General features: G+C 40.5%; 1 protein-coding gene across 24 annotated transcripts in view; it reads left to right on the plus strand.

The window, feature by feature from the left end:
- MAGI1 (membrane associated guanylate kinase, WW and PDZ domain containing 1) overlaps positions 1-23,178 on the plus strand; it is a 677,304-nt gene that overhangs the window by 430,639 nt on the left and 223,487 nt on the right. The window contains exon 1 of one of the 24 annotated variants that reach the window (XM_017955316.3): positions 7,217-7,344. The exons of the other annotated variants lie outside the window; for them this stretch is intronic. The gene's annotated coding sequence lies outside the window, so the exon portion shown is untranslated. Of the gene's footprint in view, positions 1-7,216; positions 7,345-23,178 lie in introns of those variants that run through there. 24 annotated transcript variants of the gene reach the window in all.

The raw sequence follows: 23,178 nt of genomic DNA on the forward strand, positions 1-23,178 counted from the left end.
CTTTTGTTTTGCTTGCCTTTCCCCAGCAGTGTTTGCTATTTCTTAAATAATCTTTATACATTAATGTCAATATCTAACTAAACATCATTATCCAGGCACAACTTTGCTGTAGAATCCAACATAGCTTAACATGTTATCATTGGAAGAGTGTTTTGCATTTTTATCAGTGTCTTCTTTCTCATATAACACCAATATTTCTTGATCCTCAGGTGCTTTTTTTTTTTTTGCATTTGGGTGTTTTTAAACATAGATGTATATATTTAATGCCGTAGTTTTCTTTTTTCCTGAAAAGCCATAAATTGAAAGTTGTATCTTATAATTAATTACATCTTGGAACTAAGGAAATTTTGGTATTGTGAAAATTACAAAGTGCTATAATGTGAATGTATCACCCAAAATTCATGTGTTGAATCCTAATGGCCAGTATGTATTAAGAGATGGGGCCTTTCTGAGGTGATTCAGTCATGAGGGTGGAACCTTATAAACAGACTTGAGAGAGTGGGTTTCCTTTCTTCCAGTGTTCTGCCATGTGAGGACCCAGCGTTATCCCCTCTGGGGATGCTGTAACAGGGCGCCATCTTGGAACGAGAGACCAGGCCCTCAGCTGACAAACTTGCCAGCGCCTGGATCTTGGAATTCCCTGCCTCCAGAACTACGATAAATAAATTTCTGTTCTTTATAAACTACTGTCTCAGGTATTTTCTTATAGCAGCACAAAGAAAGACAAGGCTATTCCTTTTTGTTAGTTCTGCTTTAACTTTATATTCAGGCTTACAAGACCAGCATGTAGGAGGCTTTCCAGTTTCTTAGGGATTTTACCTACAATTAGAGTAACTTTCTGTTCAATGGCAATAATGCCTCCCTCTTATCTGCACTCTGTGGTTCAATCTGCTAGACAGAAAATTTAATGCATGTTTCCAAATAATGCCTTAATTTTTTATTCCAAATAATTGTCAAAATTTTATTATGTAAATTGTCATATAAATTATTTTATTCAAAATAGAAGCAGCACCATGAATTTCAGTGTCCCCTTTGACTATCTCAACACTGTGCTATATCTATTTTTTGGTCTGGTAAGCATAGATTATCATTTTTTAAATATTCACCTGAGATCTTTTTCTGGTTATTCATAATATGCATGAACCTGTAGAAAATATATAATAAATAGTACAGAAAGTATGTGTGTTTGGATGTGCATGAAGGGTATCACACTCTTCTTTGAAAGCTTGGTAAAATCTGTCCGTAACATATCTTGGCCTGATACGTATTTTTTTCTTTGCAGTAGCTAGGAAAAGGGAAGGAGGAGATAGTTCTTTAACTTCATTTTAGTTATAGTCATTGCTCTATCCACATTTTCTATTGCTTTTTAAGATAGTTTCATTAATTTGTTATTCTAGAAAATGATCCATTCTGTCTAGATTTTCAAATTAATTGGTATAAAGTTGTACATGGTATTCTCTTATACATGAAAATAAAGCTTTTTAATATTTGTATTGCCTCCTTTTTTGCTCCTAAGGTTGATTATATATGATTTCTCCTTTCCCCACTCATGGCCTTATTTGCCAAAGGTTTTTCTATTTTAATAGTGCTTCCCTAGAAACAGTTTTTCTCTCGATTTTTTTCTTTATTGCCAACAGTGTCCAGTATAAATGTCTACCTTAATTTCATTATTTCTTCTTTCTACCTTTTAAAAATAGCTTTATTGAAATATAGTTCCCATACTACATAATTGACCTATTTTTAAAAACTCATTTTTTTTTAGATTATTCTCAAGGTGTACAACTGTCACCACAAAATTATAGAATGTTTTTATCACCCTGAGAAAGAAACCCTATACCCATTAATAGTCACATCCCATTTCCTTCTAACTCCCACAGCTATAGGTAACTTCTGATTTACCTTCTGTCTCTATATATTCACCTATGGTGTAGATTGCATATAAATAGAATAACACAATATGTGACATGTTGTGTCTTCTTTTACTCAGCGTAATGTTTTCAGGTTTATCTATGTTGTATCAGTATTTCATTCCTTTTTATTGCCCAGTAGTATCCTCTCATATGGCTGTGCCACATTTTATTCATTCATCAGTTGGTGAACATTTGAATTATTTCTACTTTTTGGCTATTATGAGTAATAATGCTGCTATAACGTTCATGTATATGTTTTTATTTCTCTTGGGTGTATACCGAGGGAATCATTTGGTCATATCATAAATTTAACTTTTTGAGGAACTGCCAGACTGTTTTCCAAAGTGGCTAAACCGTTTTATATTAGCATACAGGACACTTCCAATTATCAACATCTTTACTCACTTGTCCTTTTGATTAGAGCCATTTTAGTGGGTATGAATGGGATCTCATTGTAGTTTGGATATGTTGAGCATCTTCCCATATGCTTGTTGGCCATCTGTGTATTGTCTTTGGAGAAATGCCTATTGAATTCCTTTGCCTATTTTTATTGGATTATTTGTCTTTTTATTGTTTAGTTGAAGTTTTTCCCATATTCTAGATACAAGTACCTTATCAGATAAATGCTTCACCAGTATTTTCTTTCATTCCATGGGTTTCTTTTCACTAACTTGGTAATACTGTTTTCAGCACAAAAGTTTAAAATTTTAATACAGTCTAATCTAATTTTTTTTTTTAATTTTTGCTTTTGGTGTTACCCAGGATAAAAAAGATTTACTCCTTTGTTATCTTTTAAGATTTTTATAATTTTAGATATCACATTTAGGTCCATGATGCATTTTGAATTATCTTTGTGTTTGGTGTGGAGGTAGGGGTCCAGCTTCATTCTTTTGCATGTGGATATCCAGTTGTCCCAACACTGTTGAATTTTCTACTTTTGTTTTTGAATCTATTTCATTTTAATTTTTATAGCATCATGCATAGAAAGCATAATTAATTTCTGCCTTTCTTATTCTCTAATAAATGCATTTAAGGCTATAATTTCCTTCTGTGTGGGCATATGGGTATATCCCGCAGATTTTATTATGAATTTTTGCTTTCCCTTTGACTGTTAATGGCTGTTCTTATTGCATTTTAGTCAGTGAATGTGGCCTGTGTTATGTGAGTTAAATTTTATCCAAAGGATATTTCTGTTAAAAAACAAACAAACAAACAAACAAACAAACAATAAAACCCCTTTCTAACCCCATGGATGTATTCTACCTCTTTATTATATCCAACAGAGCTATATGCTTGGTATGTGCTCAGTAAATATTTGTGGAAAGACATATGCAGAGCAAGCATTTAGAGGGAATTCACACCTAAGAGTTAGCAGTGTTGATGTGCCAGTAATAATACTTAGCACTTTCTCTGTGCCGGGAACTCATCTAAGTACGATGCCCTCTATTCACCCAGTTAGTCTTCATCACAGTTCCATGAGGCAGGAACTCTTTTTACTCCCATTTTCCAGGTGAAAAAGTAGAGTCATTGTAAGGTCAAGTTTGCCCAGTGGTTCACACTGAGAAAGCCAGAGGTGGGGTTTTGAACTGGTCTGGCCCCAGATCCCACTCTCATAACCGGTATGTTCTACTGCCTCGCAAGTGGTCACTTTTCCACAACATTTAATCTGATTCCTAAACATTTCTCTAATTACTTTGAATGTGTTCAGTGAGAGAAACCCTTGACCTTTTTCTCACAGTTATTTTTCAAAAATTGCTAGTAAAGAAGTGTCTACATTTCACTGCCTCTCTAAACTGCGCTCTCAAGGCACTGCAGCCATAGCTTGCCCTTGGGCTCTATAAGCCCGGCACCCATGAAGCTGGCTAGCCCAGGACGTACTGGTTTTAATTTTGTGTGTGCGACAAAAGAGACTTTCTTTTTTTTTTTTTTTTTTTTTGAGACGGAGTCTCACTCTGTCGCCCAGGCTGGAGTGCAGTGGCCGGATCTCAGCTCACTGCAAGCTCCGCCTCCCGGGTTTACGTCATTCTCCTGCCTCAGCCTCCCGAGTAGCTGGGACTACAGGCGCCCGCCACCTCGCCCGGCTAGTTTTTTGTATTTTTTAGTAGAGACGGGGTTTCACCGGGTTAGCCAGGATGGTCTCGATCTCCTGACCTCGTGATCCGCCCGTCTCGGCCTCCCAAAGTGCTGGGATTACAGGCTTGAGCCACCGCGCCCGGCCTGAGACTTTCAAAGAAATGCAACTAAGCATCTCTCCTGGCTCATGCTGGAGACCACACAAGCTGGGAGAGCCTTGGTTTTTGAGATCGAGTGTGTTGAGATACTACACCTCTGAGAAAAACCAAGTAGATTTTCATGGATTCTTTTCCTTGTGCTTCTCTTGCACATAGAGAAACCTGGTCTTTGGAGCTCTGATTGAAAATAATTTGTTATTATTAGGGATATTTCCTAACCAAAATGACAGCTATTTTTCTCTCCCTATTGAAGATTGGAAAGCTACATCCTTGAATACTTATTGAATAAAAGTTCCCTTCTTTCTCTCATAAAAAGAATGCCTTTTGTATTTTTGTTCCCTTCAGGGAAGTTTCTATGCAGCTTCCTTGCAAAAGAGCAATTTAATTTGTACTGCACAATCATTTTCTTGTGGAAAACTAATAAAATACAAATTCCATTTTTCAGCATTAGGTTGTGGCTAAAGGCTTTTGAAAGTTTTATATAGTATCTGCTTTTCTTTTTCCATTTTTAAAAATAATGATTGAGAGGAAAAATGATGTAAATGCTCATATGTATTATGTACATGGTTGATAAAGTATTCCCTTAAGTTTATTGTTTTTCTCAAACAAAACATGTAAGTGAATACTTTGCATGTAACTCTCAAGGCCTTTCACCTTCCTGCAAGTAGATGTGAATCAAGAATGAAGCCGGCGAATCTGTGTTTCTTCTGAGACATCTTACTCACTTTTTTTCTGGCAGGTCCAGGATGTCTAGGGTTCTGCTCTTTGCATTTCACTAATTAAAGCCCTGGGAGCTGTTCCATTTTGCAGGTCCCCTCAGAAGTAGAGGATGAGTGCTTGCATTTGGCTGAGATGTTTTACACAGAAACAATCATAATAGTAGCAGTAGTGATAGGTGACATTTAGGGAGCACCTGTTGTGTATGGTGAACTGCACCAAGCACTTTGTATGTATGATCTGCCTAATAAGTAGAGAGTTATTGTTCCATTTTATATGCCAGGAGAAACAAGCAAGTAATTTATCTGCAGTCACACAGCTGGAAAATGGAAAGATGGGGTTGGAACCTACTGAGTCTGACTCCAGTATTGAGTCTTTTGACCACAATGAGTGACTAGAAGGAAAAGGAGCCTTCAACATGCTGTCCTTCCACACTCTGGATTTTTCAGATGGACATGACTAGGTTTACTGAATAGCAAATATGAAGGAACAAAATTTATTTTCTCATCTGCTGTGAAATCCAGCCAATACTGCCTTCGAAGGAAAGATCTATGCTGCCTTGTTATCTGAATGGCTCACTGCCCTCTCAGCTTTCTCCTGCACCTGTAAGTCTGCATTGCCATCCTATGATCCACCCATTTGTAATCTAGCTTCTGCATTGCCTCCCCTGACACACCCCAGAAAGAAGCATGCCCTTGCTTCCTTTCCCCTCTTGCCTCATTTTCTTGGCATTCTTCATCTCAGAACATCTTCCAGCCCCTTTATCTCCTCCTGTCCAAGTCGTAGTAATGAATTCTTGGAGGATGCTTGCACGCGACTCTGTAGCACCTGGATTATGAGAAGGAAGGCAGTGGATAGAGTCCTTTCTTTGACAGTCTGGAGGCATTCACTCTCTTGCTACAAGGTATAGCTTCAGCAGTGACTGACCGTTTGAAAATAGAGAAAACTTACCTTTCCAAAGCTAGAGGCCTCTCAATAAAGTTTTCTCACTAAGGTGGATGAAGAGGAAGGATCCCTCAAAAGAAACAGGATGGAGATGATACCACTGGCTCTTACAGAATCTTTTAAAGAGGCAGCTTTGCCAGGCATCTGCTCCAGAGCCCAGCCTCTCCCTATCCACTATCCTATCGCTCCTTAAAAACAGTGAGTTTTATTGACACAGAGGTGAGCAGTAAAGAAGCAGCTTGATTCTGAGTCAGACTGTACCCTTGATTCTTGAAGTGTCAATTCCTTGAAAGTGGATTCTTCAAATTCATTTTCTAAGCCACTCCATAGTCTTTAGTTTAACTCCAAAGGAAGACAATTATTTCAAACATAAGAGTTATTATCTATTGGAATTTCTTACAAAGTTGGGGAAGAGGCAGAAGGGCAGAAGTCAGTTTCATCAGAAGGGACTTCTGTCCCTTGCTCTTGGGAAGTGAGGGTTGCATCCCTAACCAAGAAAGGGAGTCACGCCCCTTCCCTCAGCCTCATCCACCCACTTATGCACTCAGCCTCCAGCATGTCGCAAATGGGGCAACCCTATTTCCCGCCTTTCCATGCCCAGGGGCTCCCACAGGGCCACGCTGGTGATGGGGACCTGACACGCCCCAGCAGGGAGAGGCTCGCTCGGTCCCCGCCCCCTCCGCAGGTGCGGCCCTAATCCCCCCGGCCTAGATATCCAGCAGCCTCTAGGAGCCCGGGCTCTGTGATGTAATGCTCTTTTTTCACACTCCGGGCTTAAATACAGATGGAAATTGTTGTCATGTGTTAGAAATGTCGCCAGTAATATAAAAGGCGCAAGCCTGGGCATCTTCTTTCCCTTCTCGCACCATCAGCTGTTCCTGCTGCCAGCACCTCTTCCCTCGAAAACCCGCTCTGTGGTCAGGTGGCCCAGGCGCCCCCAGCTCTCCTAGGAAGGGGTTCGGATCCCACCCCCCTACCCCCGCCTCTCTTTACAACCGCTGCAGAGCCGAGGACCAGCGTGGTGGGAGGCGGTTTCAGGCTCACAAAGGGAAGGATTAATCTTGGCGATTGGGCTGGGGTTTGCAGGCAAGTACAAGTGGTCCATGATCTCCTCTCGCCACCCCTCCGCAGCCCCCTGCCCACCTCTGGATTCGAACGCTCTGCCGCTGGAGGAAGCCTGGGGACAGGCAGGCGGCGGCAGAGGCGCCCTGCCACCGGAGGTTTGAGCTTGGGTTGTGGGAACATCCATGGAGGTGAAGATGCCGTGTGTGGTGTGTGGACCAGGGAGGAGGGGCGGGGAGAAACCCGGCCAGCTTGGGAGGGCCAGATGGCTGCGGCTGCGTTTTAATTCACCAGGCAGGCCCGTTTGGCCAGGATGGGAGGAAGGGGGAGGGGGAAAAAGAAAAAAAAAAAAAAAACAGAGGTCAGTGGATAGGGAGAGGCCGGGCTCTGGAGCAGATGCCTGGCGAACAATGGGGCTTTTGAAGGGGATGCTGGAGGAAGTGTGGCGCGCGCTTTGTATTGCCTCCTCCGCATTGCAGGTTGGAATCGGGCAGCTAAATTTTAATGAAGTGCATTCCAAAGTGTGCTCGTCAGCCCGGGCTTTTGGAGCGAGGGGCTCGGCTGAATGGGGACTGGGGGTGGGAGGGGGAGGGGGCTGGCGAAATGAGTTCCTGATGGATGGTAAAGGAGGAGATGAAAGCCTGCTCAGTGTGGAGGGCAAGGGAAGGGAGGGGGGAAAAATCAATACGTCCCCGTGCATATTAATAGGCTCCAGCAGGTGTTGGTAAATGTATGTTGCTGCATTGTTCCGGCGCCCAGGCTGGGGAAGGCGGGGGAGAGGGAGAGCTGCTTCCCCGGGCAGCTCGGTGGGCAAATGCCTTTGCACTTTGGAGGGCTTTGTAAGCTCTGGGGGAAAATAAGAAACGGAAGAGCTGCGATTCTCCTCTGTCCTTTTTCCTATTTCTAAAAGGAAGAATGTACGTGCAGAAGGCTTTTTAAGTTTGCTTCCTGGAAATTAACATGTGTATGTTAGAGCACTGTCTTATCTAGGTAAGAGATGTATGTCTGTGGGTATCAGAAAACAGAATCCAGAGTCTGGCTTGCTGAGTGCTTGGGAGCTAAAAGGCTTTTCTCCCTGTCTGGTTCCCTAAGTGAATGGGCCAAACCAGGAAGGCTGGGGGATTTTTGAAGATTCAGGAGGGCTATCCCTCCCTTCCTCTTCCTAAGTCCTAAGTCTGACTGACCTGGGTACCAGGGGGCAGTGGAGTGCACAAGGAAGCTGTCTTGTCCACAGTGTTGGTATATAGACTTTGTCTTACACACAAAGGGAGTGGATTTGTGCCTGAACTAAATTATTTGAGGGTATGTATAGCTTATTTGTAAGGATTAGGTATGTTGGACCCTTTTCTCTTTCCCAGAGTTTACCATGCTCAACACCCTGTCAATTGAGAATCAATTAGGAGACTACTTATGAGTGTGTGCTAGCCAAATAACCCTTGCTGATTTATAGTGTTGTTTGTTTTACTGCTCCTCTTGGATGAGTATTCAGTGCTTTCAAAAGGTTCAGACATATTTATTGGGGTTTTCAGTAAAATGGGAAGCTTTTGCATGAGGTCATTGTGACTTTTATATTGAAAACATAAAAACTCCATATGCACATGGTAACCCACGGAATGACATACTGTCTTTGGGGTTCTGGGAAAATAAATGCATTTCTTAGTTGAGAAAATCTTGTCTTTTATCATCTATAAGGCTCATACTTTCTGAAAAACTGGTGTTTTTTTGATCACTTGGAAGCCTGTGTTAATTAGATGTGAAGTTGGATTCTTTTCGTGATCTAACTTGCACTGAAACTCGTCAACAAGGCGCAGCTCATCACTTGCCAATGAATTTTAGTGCTGTTGAAAGCTTTAGCAGATTAATGGTATCAACAGAGACTTGATTCCTCCATTTCTCAACTGAGCAAACAGAAGCAGTCTGGCCCTGTCTCTCAATGCCTTTCCTCTTTTGGCTTTGGGAAAGGGGATGGGGCAGAGAGAAAGGATTCCTGATGAGGACACTTCTAACTCCTCACCCCCATCGCACCCACCCCAGGGAGTTAAAAACTGAAGCTTACCCATTTGCTTCCCTGTGTAGTTTCTTTCTTACGCTGTATATTTCAAGTTGTATTTCTGTATTTAAAAAGATGCTTGAGGTCTGGTGTTTGGATTTGTTGTGTTTGTGCTAGAGAGATGTGGAATCGGTCCGTTATTCTTTTCACTCAATTATGGCTCTTAAATTGGTCTGTTCTTATGATTAGACTTGAGGCTCTTCTCTTGATCCTTGCTGAGCAAAAGCATGGGCATGTGTGTTTGATATGAAACCACCCCCAGGGGAGACTAGAGCCTCACTGCCTCTTCAGTTAACTGTGGCCAGAAGAGGCAATTTGTGAGGTGGCCCCTGGTGTGTCCACTGGAACTGCCAACCCTGAGTCTAGATTCTCTAAAAGCTTGTGGCAAAACAGTTTCATTCACATGGGCTTTATTAACAGAAAGGAGCTCTTTGAACCCTTATGTATGATACCCAAGACTGTTTTTGTGATAAACAGTTGTATAGATCTTTGACATTCTTGTGTATAAGAACAGAAACTATGCCCATGAATTAATGGTGCCATAGAAGTAATGATTATAGCTGATTTTACCAAGACACATCTAGCAAAGACTTTGGATGAGACAAGCTCTCCTTTCCCCTTGTTTTCTATTCATTCTTGGCATATGGATGGGGGTAGAGGAGTGGAAAGAGAAAACAGAAAGAATGAGATCTCCATATTTACAAAGGAGCTAAACACCGTGCTTAATTGACACCAGTTATTGAAAAATTTAATTGTAATTTCTCTTTGACCCTGTGTTGTGTAATATAAAGCAGGTGATGTGATACCAACTGAAACTGCCTATTTAATGACTCCAATAAATAAATACACAGACCCATGCATTATTCTAATGTTGGCTTATTAGACTTGTATGGAATAGAATTTGGGAGACACTGAGCACTGAAGGTAAAAGGATTTCTAAAGCTGAAAGTAAATATAGAGATGATAGTACTAGAAAAAGCTAAATCAAAAGCCACCCCCCCCGACCAGAATACCGCAAATATTTCTTTTTCTTTGCAACTGTATTTGCATAATAAAATTCTGTTCATTTAGTAATCACCATTTTCTCAGCATGTTTGTTTCTTCCTTTGAAAAAAAACCATTTCTTATGTTGATAATCAGACCCCAAATATTTGAATGTAAGCACATCCCTCGCAGTCATACTGACACCCTCTGGCACCAGAAAAACTGTCAGCATTTTTTGAGATGTCTGGTGGGAAGAAAAGGCAACAATGCCAGCCATTAATTCAGTAACTCTGCTGATCTGTGTGTCTGATAGTAGGCCAGTTCTTCATGACTTTTAGGCTTTTGAAGTGTTATAAACACTAAAAATGTAAAGATGCTGCCTTCCTTTGCTTCCTGGGTCTTGTTGACAAGTTTCTGCTACTGTTGGCCTTCAGTAAATTTACATGACTAATTTGGGATGTCAACAGCCAGGAAAATTATGACTAAACAATGTTTCTGAATAGTGGGATCTGCCGTTTTTTATTGGTAAACCTGTTTGACAGGTGGTTCCATTTGATAAAGATGGCACTCAATCCATTTGCTTTTCAAGAATCTAGTGAGTTGATGACTGATGCCATCTAGATATCTGGTTTTGTTTTGTTTTGTTTTTTCAAATACAGTCCTTGTGCTGCTGTTGCTGATTATTATTTCTTCATCCATGGAGGGTGACATCCTTAAAGTTTGGATAGGTGGTCACATGCAAGAATAAAAACAGGATGGAGAAAATGTTACCTGACTTTTACCAAGATGTTTGAGAAGATCTTAGGCATGAGAGTAAAAAGGGGAGGTCTTGGGCTTGAAAGTGACTCACCAGGCTGAATGTTCTTGGATGAAAAGATTTTTAAATGATTATCTGACCTGAAAGGGGGGGAAAAACATATTTCTTTTAATTCCATTCTGTGAGGCTCACCCTTTTGTTTGTGGAGATTTTTAAATTATTTCTCTTTCAATATCCCAATATATCTATATCTATAGAATGAGATATCAGTATGTATTCCAATATTTCTATATCTAGTCCTAAGCACAATGCTTAGCACGTAATACACGTTCAATAAATACTTGAATGGGCCCATTAAGAACTTTGACCTTATGAAGTCATTATGAAGTTCAAGCTGTTTCCTAGAGTGCTATTGTAATTATCAAAGCAATGCAAAAAAGTACAACTCCTTGAAAAATCATTTTGAAAATAGAAAATGAAACATAGGTTTGTTTGTATTTAATGATACATATTATTTTCCACCAACCAGATAGTTTATCCTGTATTCTTTTGGAAGTAAAAAAGCATTTAGATTTCTGCTCACCATTTAATTGTTCTGAAAAGTTGATACTGCTCTCCTGATGAAAGAATCTCCTTTTCCCTCGTCCTTCACAATCTACTAGTCCTTGCATCTGAATTACTGCACTGGGTATATTTCTTTGCCACAGTAAAGATTAGATCAGTGGGAATCTACAAATTTGACAACAACTGTTTGAAATAACTTGGCTATAAGACAGCAAGTGCTATAATTTTCTCATTAATTGTGGAGTCATGCCAAAGAGAGTTGCTTTAAAAATATATGATTATAGATAGTGACCTGAAAGGGAAGCAAAAAAGTCTGTAAACATTTAAACTCCTTTTTATGAGGCTTAACACTCCAGTTTATGGACGCTTTTCCTATATCCCTTTCTAGCTTGGGACTTTTTAATTTACTGCTTATAATTTTACATGAAGGTTACGTCATATTGAGAATAACGTACAATGTTTGAGTGCCTACTGTGTGCTAGGCGCTTTTTAGGCACTGGAGATCATAGCCCCACGAACAAAATATAAAAGCCCCCTGCCCTCCTGTAGTTTGTATTAGAATCCGTCTTAATTTACTTCTAATAAGATCAGGGAATAGGGATTAAGGTAGAAATGATTAGTTAAAATGAGATCTTTCCACTATGGGAAGTTTTCCCAAAAGTTACTGTGGTTGGCAAAACAGAAGTTGTGTTGATTGCTTGCAAAAATGTCAAGCACAATGGAAAAATGCAACATAAAATTACACGCTAGCCCTCGTTCTTTCTGAAGTCCAACTCTCCAAAAGTAGCTGCATGTGCATGTGTGCCTTTGTTTCCCTCCCAACTTTTCTCCACTAATACATATATGCACACAGCTTTTTGCTTTTTTCTTTCAAAGAAGATACTATCATACTCTACCTCCTGTTCAGTCAGTAAGTCAATTTCTTTTTCCCATTTGAAATTGACATCTTAACATATAACACAAATATCCTACCTAATTCTTGGTAACAACCACCTAATGTCCCCAAGTATGGTGGGAGGATGGTATAGTATGTTTAACCCTAGCCCTGATGGTGAGATGTGAGCATGTTTCTATTTTTTCAGTATTACTGATAGTGCTGTATTAACTCTCCTTTGCATGCTAGTTCAGTTGCACACTTTGCATTCAGTTACAACTTGGCTTTTCTTATTGTCATTACATCTGGGTAACTTTCCATGTCAGTAGATGCATGCCTACTTTATTCTTTCTAATAATAACTGGAAACTACTTTTGTTAGGTTGCTATGTGCTAGGGCTGGCTGATTTAGTCCTCACAAAAACACTAAGATATATTTATTTGTTCAACAAGTATTTATTTAACAACCTTTATGTGCTAGGAACTGTGTTCTGCCTGCCTGGTATATATGATCAACCAAAACAGATGAAGATCCCTAATAGGGTTTATGTTCTAGTCAGGTGAAATCAAAGCAGTACATGTAATAGTTGAGTAAATCATTTCGTATATTAGAAGGCGGGACATTATATGAAGGTGGGGTAGAAGCAGAGCAGAGTAAGGGGGTTGAGTGTGGAGACTGGGCATGTTGCAGTTTTTAAATAGAGTTGTCAAGGTGTCAAGGGTAGACCTCACTGGGAAAGTAACATATAAGCACAAACTTGAATGCGTGAGGGAAGGAGCCATGTGCATAACCGGGTAAAAGCCAATCCAATGCAAAGGCCCTGTTGCAGAACTGGTACCTGCATTTTCAGAGGAACAGCAAGAAGGCCAGAGTGGCAGAAATAGAGTGAACAAGGGTTAGAACTGTGGGAGGAGAGGTCAGAGTATAAGGAAGAATGACACATTATGCTAGACATTTTAGACCCTAACCAACCACACCACCCAGAATGAAATAGGAGCCATTGCAGAGTCTTGATCCAGGCAGTAACATGCTCTCAATGAACATTTGCAGAGCCTCACTGAAGGTAGTAGGATGAGGTTTTCTGAAGGAGCGGAAGCAGAGAGCACTGACAAGAAGTTTTTATAATCCTGGTGTGAGATTATGGTGGCCAGACCAGAGGAATAGTAGTGGAGGTGTACAAAGTGGTTATATATATTTTGAGAGTAGACTCATGCCTGATGGATGGCCTGAGGGGTGTGAGAAAAAGAGAAGAGTCGAGAACAACTCCAAGGGTTTTGGTTTTTTGTTTTTTAACATAAACAGCTGGAAGGACAGAGTTGCCATTTGCTAGATGGGGGACACCGGGGGCGGGTCATCTCTTAGTTTAAGATCAGGAGTTTCATTTTGGACATAGTGAGCTTGACTGTCAGGACTCTCAAGAAGGCAGTGGTTGTAGATTGTGGAGTTTATGGAAAATTTTGCCGTACCATGATTTAGCCCATCATTCCCCAGTTTTTGAATGATGGAAATAGTGATGAAAGGAACATCCTTGCGCACATAGCTTTTGTGTATTGTGAATTCTTCTGTAGGCTAAACTCCTGAGAGTGACATCACTGAGTTAAAGAGAATGCATGTTTTAGGGTTTGAAATACTCCCAAATTGTTCCACTAAAAGAATTATATAATTTACATTCCCACCAGCATGTGTAAGCGTGTTTGTTTTCTTGTTTCTTAAAGTTTTGCTGGTTTGATAGATGAAAAAACATGAACTTGTTATAGTCTTTACTACAAGTTCATGTTTCCTTTGGCTTTAGAGACTCTGTCCAGGTTCTGGAAGATGTAGGAATTTATTCTGTCCTGTGAAGATTTGCCTATCCTGGACACAGTAGTGACGTAAGTCACATTTGGTAGGATAGACTAATTGCTTGAGGACTTAGCTCTCCTCAAGAGGATGTAACATATTCAGCATTGTTCAAGCAGCTAATTAAAGAATAATGGGGGGGACAGCGAAGTAGCAGTTTTAAAGTACATCTCCTTTAAAAGGGGAAATTTTGAATTATATCATCCTCAGAAAGAACAGTTTATTCTGACATTTGGACAAGTTTTAATAGCAAGTGTTGAATTAAAATAGTTGGCACAACCAAGATAGTTAAGAGCACCGAGTGAATTCAGATTTCTTTACAGTTATACGAGGTCAAAGGAGTACCAAGCTGAAATCTTTATGATTTTTTTTTTTTATTTACTGATTAATTAAACAAATAGTTGTTATGACCCAAATATGTTTATAAGCCCGATATTATGCTGGGTGTTAAAGATACAAAGTTGTACAAAACAGCTTTACCCTCACAGGTGAATTGGTGGTGGTGAGAGACACAAACATGGCCAATGACACCCCACTGTCACATTGGTTGTAAGAGAAGTATGTCAGGGTGCTGGGGGAGCACAGAGACTGACCTGACTTTGTCTAGAATTCAGGTCAGGGAAGATTTCATGGTAGAGGAGATACTGGTGATGGGTTTTAAAGGCTGGATGGGAGTTTTTCAGAGGAAATGGAGACATTCCTGGAAGAGGACCCAACCATGCGTATTTCAAGTCTTAAGAGGCTAGTGTTTCTAGGAAGGGATCAAGTCATGGATCATTGAATGTACAATTTTAAGAGTTATGAGAGACAGGCAGGGGGATGGACACAGAGATGCCAAGGAGCCTGGAACTTATCCTGAGGGTGATGGCTGTCTTGGAAGAGTTTAGGCAGGAGAGTCACATGGTTCTATTTGTGTTTTTTTGAAAACCACCCTGGCAACCATCTAAGGCAAGGATCATTCAAGTAGGGTCCTGAGGTCAGATTTGGCCCATTGCATGTTGTGGTAAATAAAGTTTTATTGGAACCTGGTCATCTGATTATTGCATTTTTTTTTAATGACTGCTTTTGTGCCACAGTGGGAGTGTTGAGTAATTGTGACAGAGATTACACAGCCTCCAAAGCCTATTTTCTATTTACTCTCTGACCCTTGACAGAAAAAATCTCCCAACCCTTGATTTAGGGAATGAAGTTCATGCAGGGGGGTCAACAAGGAAGCTATGGTCAAAGTGAAAGCCCAAGTTAAGGCAGGGAAGATAGGGGAGATACCCAATAAATAAATATTCAGGGAGAGAAAGGACTTGGTGAGTACTGGAGCAGGAAGTACAAGGGAGAGGAAGAGGTCCAAGATGACATGCATGGTCCTAGGAAGAGTGACTTGGTAGATGGGAAAGTCACAAGGGTCATGCAAGTGGGCTGTCCAGCAGAGTGTGGGATCTGTAAGCCTGGGAGTGGCCTAAGTGGTTGTCCAAAATGGCGTGTTTAAGTGGACCTGTTTTCGTAGTATCTTGTTAATATATAAAAATATAGAAGCATGTTGTTTCACTGCCCCATTATAAGGAAATGAATCCTCATTGCCGTCATTTTAAATCATTTTTAACTATTCAAGTTTCCTGTCTCCCTAGTTTTCTGTCCACATACTGCAGGAAGCTGCCCATGCATACTGTAAACTGTTTACTCTGACCTATCCCTGCTGTGAACCTAGCAACATTAGAAAACGCTTTACTTCCTGGATGGTTCTCTTCTTAAGCTAACATTTCTTGTTTCGCTATCTAGAATATAGGTTTAAGGATAACTTCAGTGTCTCATACATTTTTGTGTTCCTAGGGTCTATCATGAAATCACAATTTAGGTGTATAAATATTTATTTCTTAATTACAGAACCCGATAGTCAAATGATGGAGCCAGGCAAACTTATCCTGACTCTACCATCATTCATCATTTGTTCAATAAAAATTTGTTGAGCATGTTGTATATGCCAAGCACTCTGCAAAGTACCAAGGGTACAATAATTAACGCTTCTTTCCCTTAGGGAACTTTTATTTTAGTGGAGAATGACAGACAGTACATTGACCTTCGTACTTTCTTTTTTTTTTTTTTTTTTGAGACGGAGTCTCGCGCTGTCGCCCAGGCTGGAGTGCAGTGGCCGGATCTCAGCTCACTGCAAGCTCCGCCTCCCGGGTTCACGCCATTCTCCGGCCTCAGCCTCCCGAGTAGCTGGGACTACAGGCGCTGCCACCTCGCCCGGCTATTTTTTGTATTTCTTAGTAGAGACGGGGTTTCACCGTGTTAGCCAGGATGGTCTCGATCTCCTGACCTCGTGATCCGCCCATCTCGGCCTCCCAAAGTGCTGGGATTACAGGCTTGAGCCACCGCGCCCGGCCCAAACCTTCGTACTTTCTTAAGTCCTAGAACTACAGAACATAATATTGTAAGAGAACTCTGAGGTGTTATTTCTGTTCAATCCTCTCAGTTTACAGATGCTTAATGCACAGAGATAGAATTTCAACTGCCAATCTCACCAGTAGAGTGGTAAGACTTTTATCTGTGTTGCCTAGATTGAAAAATGTGATTTGATTCACACTGAAGGGCATAGTCACCCATTGTTTTAATGTGCCTTTTACATATGGGGAGTAGTTTGTCATCTTTGGTCAATGTTGATTCTGAAGGTAGCATTTTTTATTTTTGTTATTGATACACCCCTACCAGACTTGCCTTTGAATGCAAGCGCTCCACCTTAATGGGGTCAAATTTAGGGAGGAATGCTTCACCCTTAAAGCAAGTTCTTATCTCATATAACATGCTGCTGTCTCTATTCTTGAAAACTGATGTGGCAAATAAGGGAGCATAGAGTTTTCGGCAGCTTCCCGTTTTCATCGTTACAGGAGTTGAAAGCATCAATTTTCATTTCATGCTTTGAATTGCTTGTTATATGGGTTTTTACCGAGCCTTTGGTAGGCAGATGAGCCAGCACTTTGGGGCTGTTCAGAAAAGGAGCCTCTAAGGAAAGCCAGAAAACAGGCTCTAGAGTCTTGGGGAAAGAACCAAATGTGTGCTGGAGAATTGAGATCCAGATGTATTGCTCCCCCAACACTGGGAAGGTGAGCTTCTCTCAGACTTGCCATACATTTTGTAGAATTACTCCCTGATTGAGAGCTTCTATTAGTTTCATTGTGTTGTAATGCAAAGAAGGGAGGGAGGGTGTGGTTAATACAGCTGGTCGAGTTACAACTCAATTTCTCGACTTTAGAATGGTAAAGTAGGCTGGGCACCGTGGTTCACGTCTGTAATTCTAGCACTTTGGGAGGCCGAGGCGGGTGGATTGCTTCAGCTCAGGAGTTCGAGACCGGCCTGGGCAACATGGCAAAACCCCGTCTCTACAGAAAAATAGAACAATTAGCTGGGCATGGTGGCATGTGCCTGTAGTCACAGCTACTTGAGAGGTAGAAGCTGGAAGGTGGAAGCCCAGGAGGTGGAGGTTGCAGTGAGCTGAGATCACACTAGTGCACTCCAGCCTGGGCGACAGAGTGAAACCCTGTCTCAAAAAAAAAAGAAAAAAAAAAGTAATAATAAAATAAAATGGCAAAGAAATGCCATATGCATTCAGTAGAAACCATACTTCGAGTATCCATACAACTGTTCTTTTTTTAACTTTCAGTACAGTATTCAATAAATTACATGTGATATTCAATACTTTGTTATAAAATAGACTTTGTGTTAGATGATTTTGCCCAGCTGTAGGCTAACGTAAGTGTTTTGAGCACGTTTGAGATAGGCCAGCCTAAGCTATGATGTTCAGTAGGTTAGGTGCGTTCGCAGTAAACCAGTGGTTTATTGGAACATAACCCCATAGTGAGTCGAGGAGCATCTGTATTCTAATGACATTAAGAAAAAAGCAGCAAGGTCTTGAGCCCAGCAATATCTTATTGGGGAATGTCAAAGATTTCAAAAGAGCTTCAATCCCAACCCCAAAAGCAAAGCCCTTACACACCAATAGATAGGGATCCCAGGACAATTCACCAGGTTGTTCTTATGGTGCCTCTTCCATAATGGGAAAGCAGCAGGCCTTTGGGAAATTTTAGCTTCTCCTGTGAAGAAAAATGTTCTCTGCACTAGCTTTTGTGACCTGTTACAGACTAAGGGGAAACCGTCATTCTCCTATACCAGAAGCTTCCCTGTGCCCTGTTTGCATTTTCCAGAATGCAGAATGAAGGTGTTGGAGTGAACCGTTCTGCTTGCCAACCAGTGAGAAGGTGTTAAAAAAAAATTGGTTACTTGCCAATTTGAAATTGTTCATGTTCCAACATTTTGTCTTTAAGAATACGTCTTGTAGTCTGGGACAGCTTTAGGCAAAATTTTAGTATTTTTGTATATCTTTAAGAGGTGTTTAATTTCTGTTATTCAAATCACAATTTGTTGAGGCAAATTTTATTCACTTTTAAAATTAACTTGCAATAAAAGTTAATTTTTGGTGTGCAGTGCTCTGAGTTTCGGCAGTTGCATACAATCATGTCACTACCACTTCATTCAAGCTATAGAATAATAGTACTATCACCCCTAAAAATTAGCATTCCTAAAATTACTTCCTACTGACCCTTTGTAGTCAATCCTTTCTCCCTTCTCCAAGCAATTATATCTATTTTCTATTCCTAATAATTTTGCCTTTTTTCTGAATATCATGTAAATGGGGTAATCTAGTGTAACGGTTTAGATTTAGCTTTTCTCACTTAATAAAATGGACTTAAACTTCATCCATGTTGTTGCTCCCCGCTGCCCGCCTTTTTTTTTTTTTTTTTTTTTTTTTTAGGCACAATCTCTTTCTGTTGCTCAGGTTAGAGTGCACTGGCATGACCATGGCTCACTCACTCCAACCTTGACCTCCTGGGCTCAAGAAATACCCTCACCACAGTCATCCAAGTAGCTGGGAGTACAGGCATGCGCCACCACACCCTGCTGATTTTTAAAATTTTTTGTACAGACAGGGTCTCACTATATTGCCAGGGCTGGTCTCAACTCCTGGGCTCAACTGATCCTCCTGCTTCAATCTCCCAAAGTACTGGGATTACAGGTGTAAGCCACTGCACCTGGCCTATGTTTTTGCTAGTGTCATTATTTTGTTCCTTTGTATTGCTGCATATTATTCCATTGTATGAATATGCTGTAGTATGTGTAGCAGTTCACCAGTTAAAGAACAGTAAAATTGTTCTCATTTTTGAGAATTAAGAATGAAGTTGACAAAGGAACCTTCAAAGATAGCAAGAGAATAGGTTCAGAGGGCCAGAGAGAGAACGAAATATGTATTAGATAGATTTTTCTGTCAACAGTGGTTTTCATTTTGCTTGGTAAATACCTAGAAGTGAGATCTCTGTGTAGTAGGTCACATATATGTCCAACTTTATAAAAAACTGTCAAGCTTTTTCCAAAGTGGCTGTACCATTTTTCATTTTCACCAACAACATCTAAGAGTTCCAGAAGCTCTGCATCTTCACCTGCCCTTGGTATTAAAATTGAAAACATTTTTTCTGTGCCTTTCTAGCAGTGTGGTGGTATTTCATTGTGATTTTAACTTGCATTTTGCAAATGATTAAGGATGTTGAACATGTTTTCATCTGCTTATTTGCCATCTGTATATTTTCTTTTGTGAAGTGTCTGTTCAGATCCTTTATCCACATTTAAAATTGGGTTGTTTATAATCATACATTTTAATGCATTGCACAAGCTGTCAGTCAATCCTGCTCACCATTGATTTGCCTGATTTTTTTAATACCAAGATGATATCTTATTTTCAGCCATTAAGTTTATGATAGGAGTTGGACAGACCTGGGCTTATATCTTTGCTCTGTCCTTGACTGTTCTGAATGACCTTGGCAAATCATTTGACCTCTGTAAGGCTCAGTTACCTCATCTGTAAATGGTCTTAGTGCCTAATTGCTGATGTTGTTAGGATTAAATGAGTCCCTCACATAGAACCTGAAACATGATAGGCGTTCACTGAATGGTAGTTGTTATTACACGTCAGTAAGTGTTAACTGACTTAGGTGAATCTATTTGGCCCATCTCCCTTCCTCATAATGGATGTGAAGGTCCCTGAATGCGGGTCCTTGTTGGGTTCAGTTTCCCATTGTAGCACCAGTGTCTAGCATAGTACCTGGTACAAGAAAGACTTAAATGAACTGGTCGAATGGACAAATGAATGAAATAAAGAATGAGTACTGTTATACTTGACTGGACGAGAATATCACAAATATAGTTTTGTGAGGCACTATCCTGAATCTAGAAATGTTTGTTGAACTATATCTTTATTACATTTTCCATTTATTTTAGTTCTATAGTCATTGATAATCTTTGTACCACACACTTCAAATTTATTTTTAGGTAGGCTGAGGGCATAAAGATGTGGCGATGTGATGTACTTGCTTCCTTCCTTCTGATTTTACATGCTTTTTCAAAGGCCGAAAGAGCTGTGACCTGCGTCTTGTTCCTAGGTTGCTCATCCACTTGAATGTGAAATCTATGAGTAACTGCAAAGTAAATCAATGGCTTCCCAGCTTTTTGCCAAACACTGCTTATCACTCAGATCTACTGAGGTTGTTGCCAGTTGTGTCTTGGCTCTTTTTAGGATAGTGGGTATGTTGTAGTCTGGTTTTTTTCTCTCTCCAAGAAACCAGGCCAGTAGATAAAGCATCTGGGTTCCTGTAAGCTGACCCCATTTTAAGGAAATTGCTGACTTTGGCAGGGTGCTGTCAGAGCCTCACCAATTCCAGCATTGGCCTCCTGAAAACCATTGTTCCAACTGGTCTCTGCTGAGTCAGCTGTTAGAACTAGGCCAGAGTAGCTCATTCTGTAGACTGAGCAATGCTTGATAACAACCTCCCATGGAAAGGAAAAAAATTAACTTTAAACCAGTTTGCTTTTTTTTTTTTTTTTTTCAAGAGGAGATTATTGAGACCCTGGCTAATGGAAATAGGGGTAGAGAATGTCAAAGTCTGGATGCGCTGTGATGTGTTAATTATTATTTTATTGCTATGAACTTCACACCACTGTCACTGTGGAAAGTTCTCCAGATTGAACTGCCTTTCATATTCTGGTGATCCATTTCACCTTTGAAAGACTAGTAGAAGCCACAGTCTCATCTTCAGGGAGAAAATGGCAGAGCTTTTCTTAGTATAGATTTTCAAAACAACTTTCATCTGGTGAATTAGCACCTAACCTGAAGGTTTTCTTTAGTTCTTCTTCATTTAAAACTTGGTTAGAATATTCCTTTGAGTCCTAAAAGAGCCCTATTTTTCTTCAGCCTCATTTTGGTTATACCTGTTCAACCACTAAGAGCTGGTCCACGAGAGTGCAGTTTATAATGAGAAGGTGATTGTACTTGAACTTTTTCCTGCTTCCAACCTCCTTTCTGTTGCTGTTCAGTTTATCTTTTGGTGATGGTGTTGGCAGAGCTGTTTAAAAAAAAAAAAAAAAAAAAAAAACCCTGTAGTCAGCACACATATTTCCCTGCTGTCAGTAAGAAACACCATTCTTAGAATCTTAGGAATGTCATTGGAGTTCAACAAAATGGGGTTCTAGTTAGAGATTAGAGAAACAAATGTATTATTTGTGACTCTCAGAGACAGGGTAACTCTATCCTAGTTAGCAGCCCTCTCCCACTGTAACATTGCTTCATTTAACTGTCTTGCAAGATGCATGTTTTGGTGCTGAGAGTAATTAAAGTAGTGTCATCATAGGTTAGAAGACTTTCAAAATCAGTTCTAAGATCCTTAAGTAGTGTAAATCTAAGAGCAACAATAACATCTTGGGAGAGAAGGTGCTTGACATCTGGACTCACACTGTCCAGGTCAGTAGTCACTAGCCACATGTGACTGTTAGAGCCTTTGAGATATGTGGTCAGTGTAAAGTGGACCCCAATTTTGAAGACTTAGTATGAGAGATAAAGGCAAAATATCTCATTAATAATTTTATATTGATTTCATGTTGAAATTAGAGTAGTTTGGATATATTGGGTTGGAGAAAATACACTATTAAGTGCATTTCACTTGTTTGGTTTGACTTATTTTTAACATTATGGAACTTAAAATCATATATGTGGTTTACATTATGTCTGTGTTGCACAGTGCTGATGGACTGGTGTGACAATGATACCTGTAATTCTAGAAGTTGTAGAGGGAGAAGTCATGTGTCATGTCAGAGTTCATTTGCTGATGAGGTGTGTGTATCTTTGGAAAACACACATTCATGGAAGTAAAACCTTTAACAGTCACAGTCGGTCAGAGGTGATTAGGGTAGGTGACTGCTCAGGTGACTTCCATGAGGCTTTGGGCTCGTAGTGGCCTTGGTATAAAGTTCAAGACAGAGAATTGAGGTAACCAGGGTGCAAAGGGAAATCCCTGCAATTTCTCTGGAAAAGCTTGTTTTCAACAGAAGTCTTATTTGACCTAGATTTTGTACTCAGAATCGTCAGGCGTGTCAACATCAGAGAGCCTCTCTTTGATGTGATGCACCTAATAGGAATTCCAAAGGGCTGCCACCTGAAGTAAAGCGCTTATGTAGCAAGTTTAAAATCATCCTCTCCGTTAATACCCCTGAGAATATTGAGGAAGGCCTGTGCATATTGTTGCTAACTGTGATTTTTTGAACCAACCATGAGGAGACTAGGTAGAGTACATAAACAGGGCTGAGCCTCTCCCACGTGCCTGGTGCTCTTCCTACCTGCCGGATAGAATCAGAAATGTAACACATACAAGACTGTTATTCCTTGTTCACAGGGAGCTTACTCATTCACTAAATATTGCATGCTTCTCTATGTCATGCACTGTTCTAGAGCAGGGAATGCAGTAGCAGGAAAGCAGCCTAAAATCCTTGCCTTCAGGGTGCTTACACTCGAGTACAGCCTATAATCAAGTTTAAAACTCAAGCCTGTAATCCCAGCACTTTGGGAGGCCGAGACGGGCGGATCACGAGGTCAGGAGATCGAGACCATTCTGGCTAACACAGTGAAACCCCGTCTCTACTAAAAATATAAAAAACTAGCCGGGCGAGGTGGCGGGCACCTGTAGTCCCAGCTACTCCGGAGGCTGAGGCAGGAGAATGGCGTAAACCCGGGAGGCGGAGCTTGCAGTGAGCTGAGATCCGGCCACTGCACTCCAGCCCGGGCGACAGAGCAAGACTCCGTCTCAAAACAGAACAAAACAAAACACTCACTTGGAATGCATTTATGAGCTGAAGAGGGACTTGGCGATTATGTA

The sequence above is a fragment of the Papio anubis genome, chromosome 2 (genome assembly GCF_008728515.1).
Source record: "Papio anubis isolate 15944 chromosome 2, Panubis1.0, whole genome shotgun sequence".
NCBI classification, from domain to species: domain Eukaryota; kingdom Metazoa; phylum Chordata; class Mammalia; order Primates; family Cercopithecidae; genus Papio; species Papio anubis.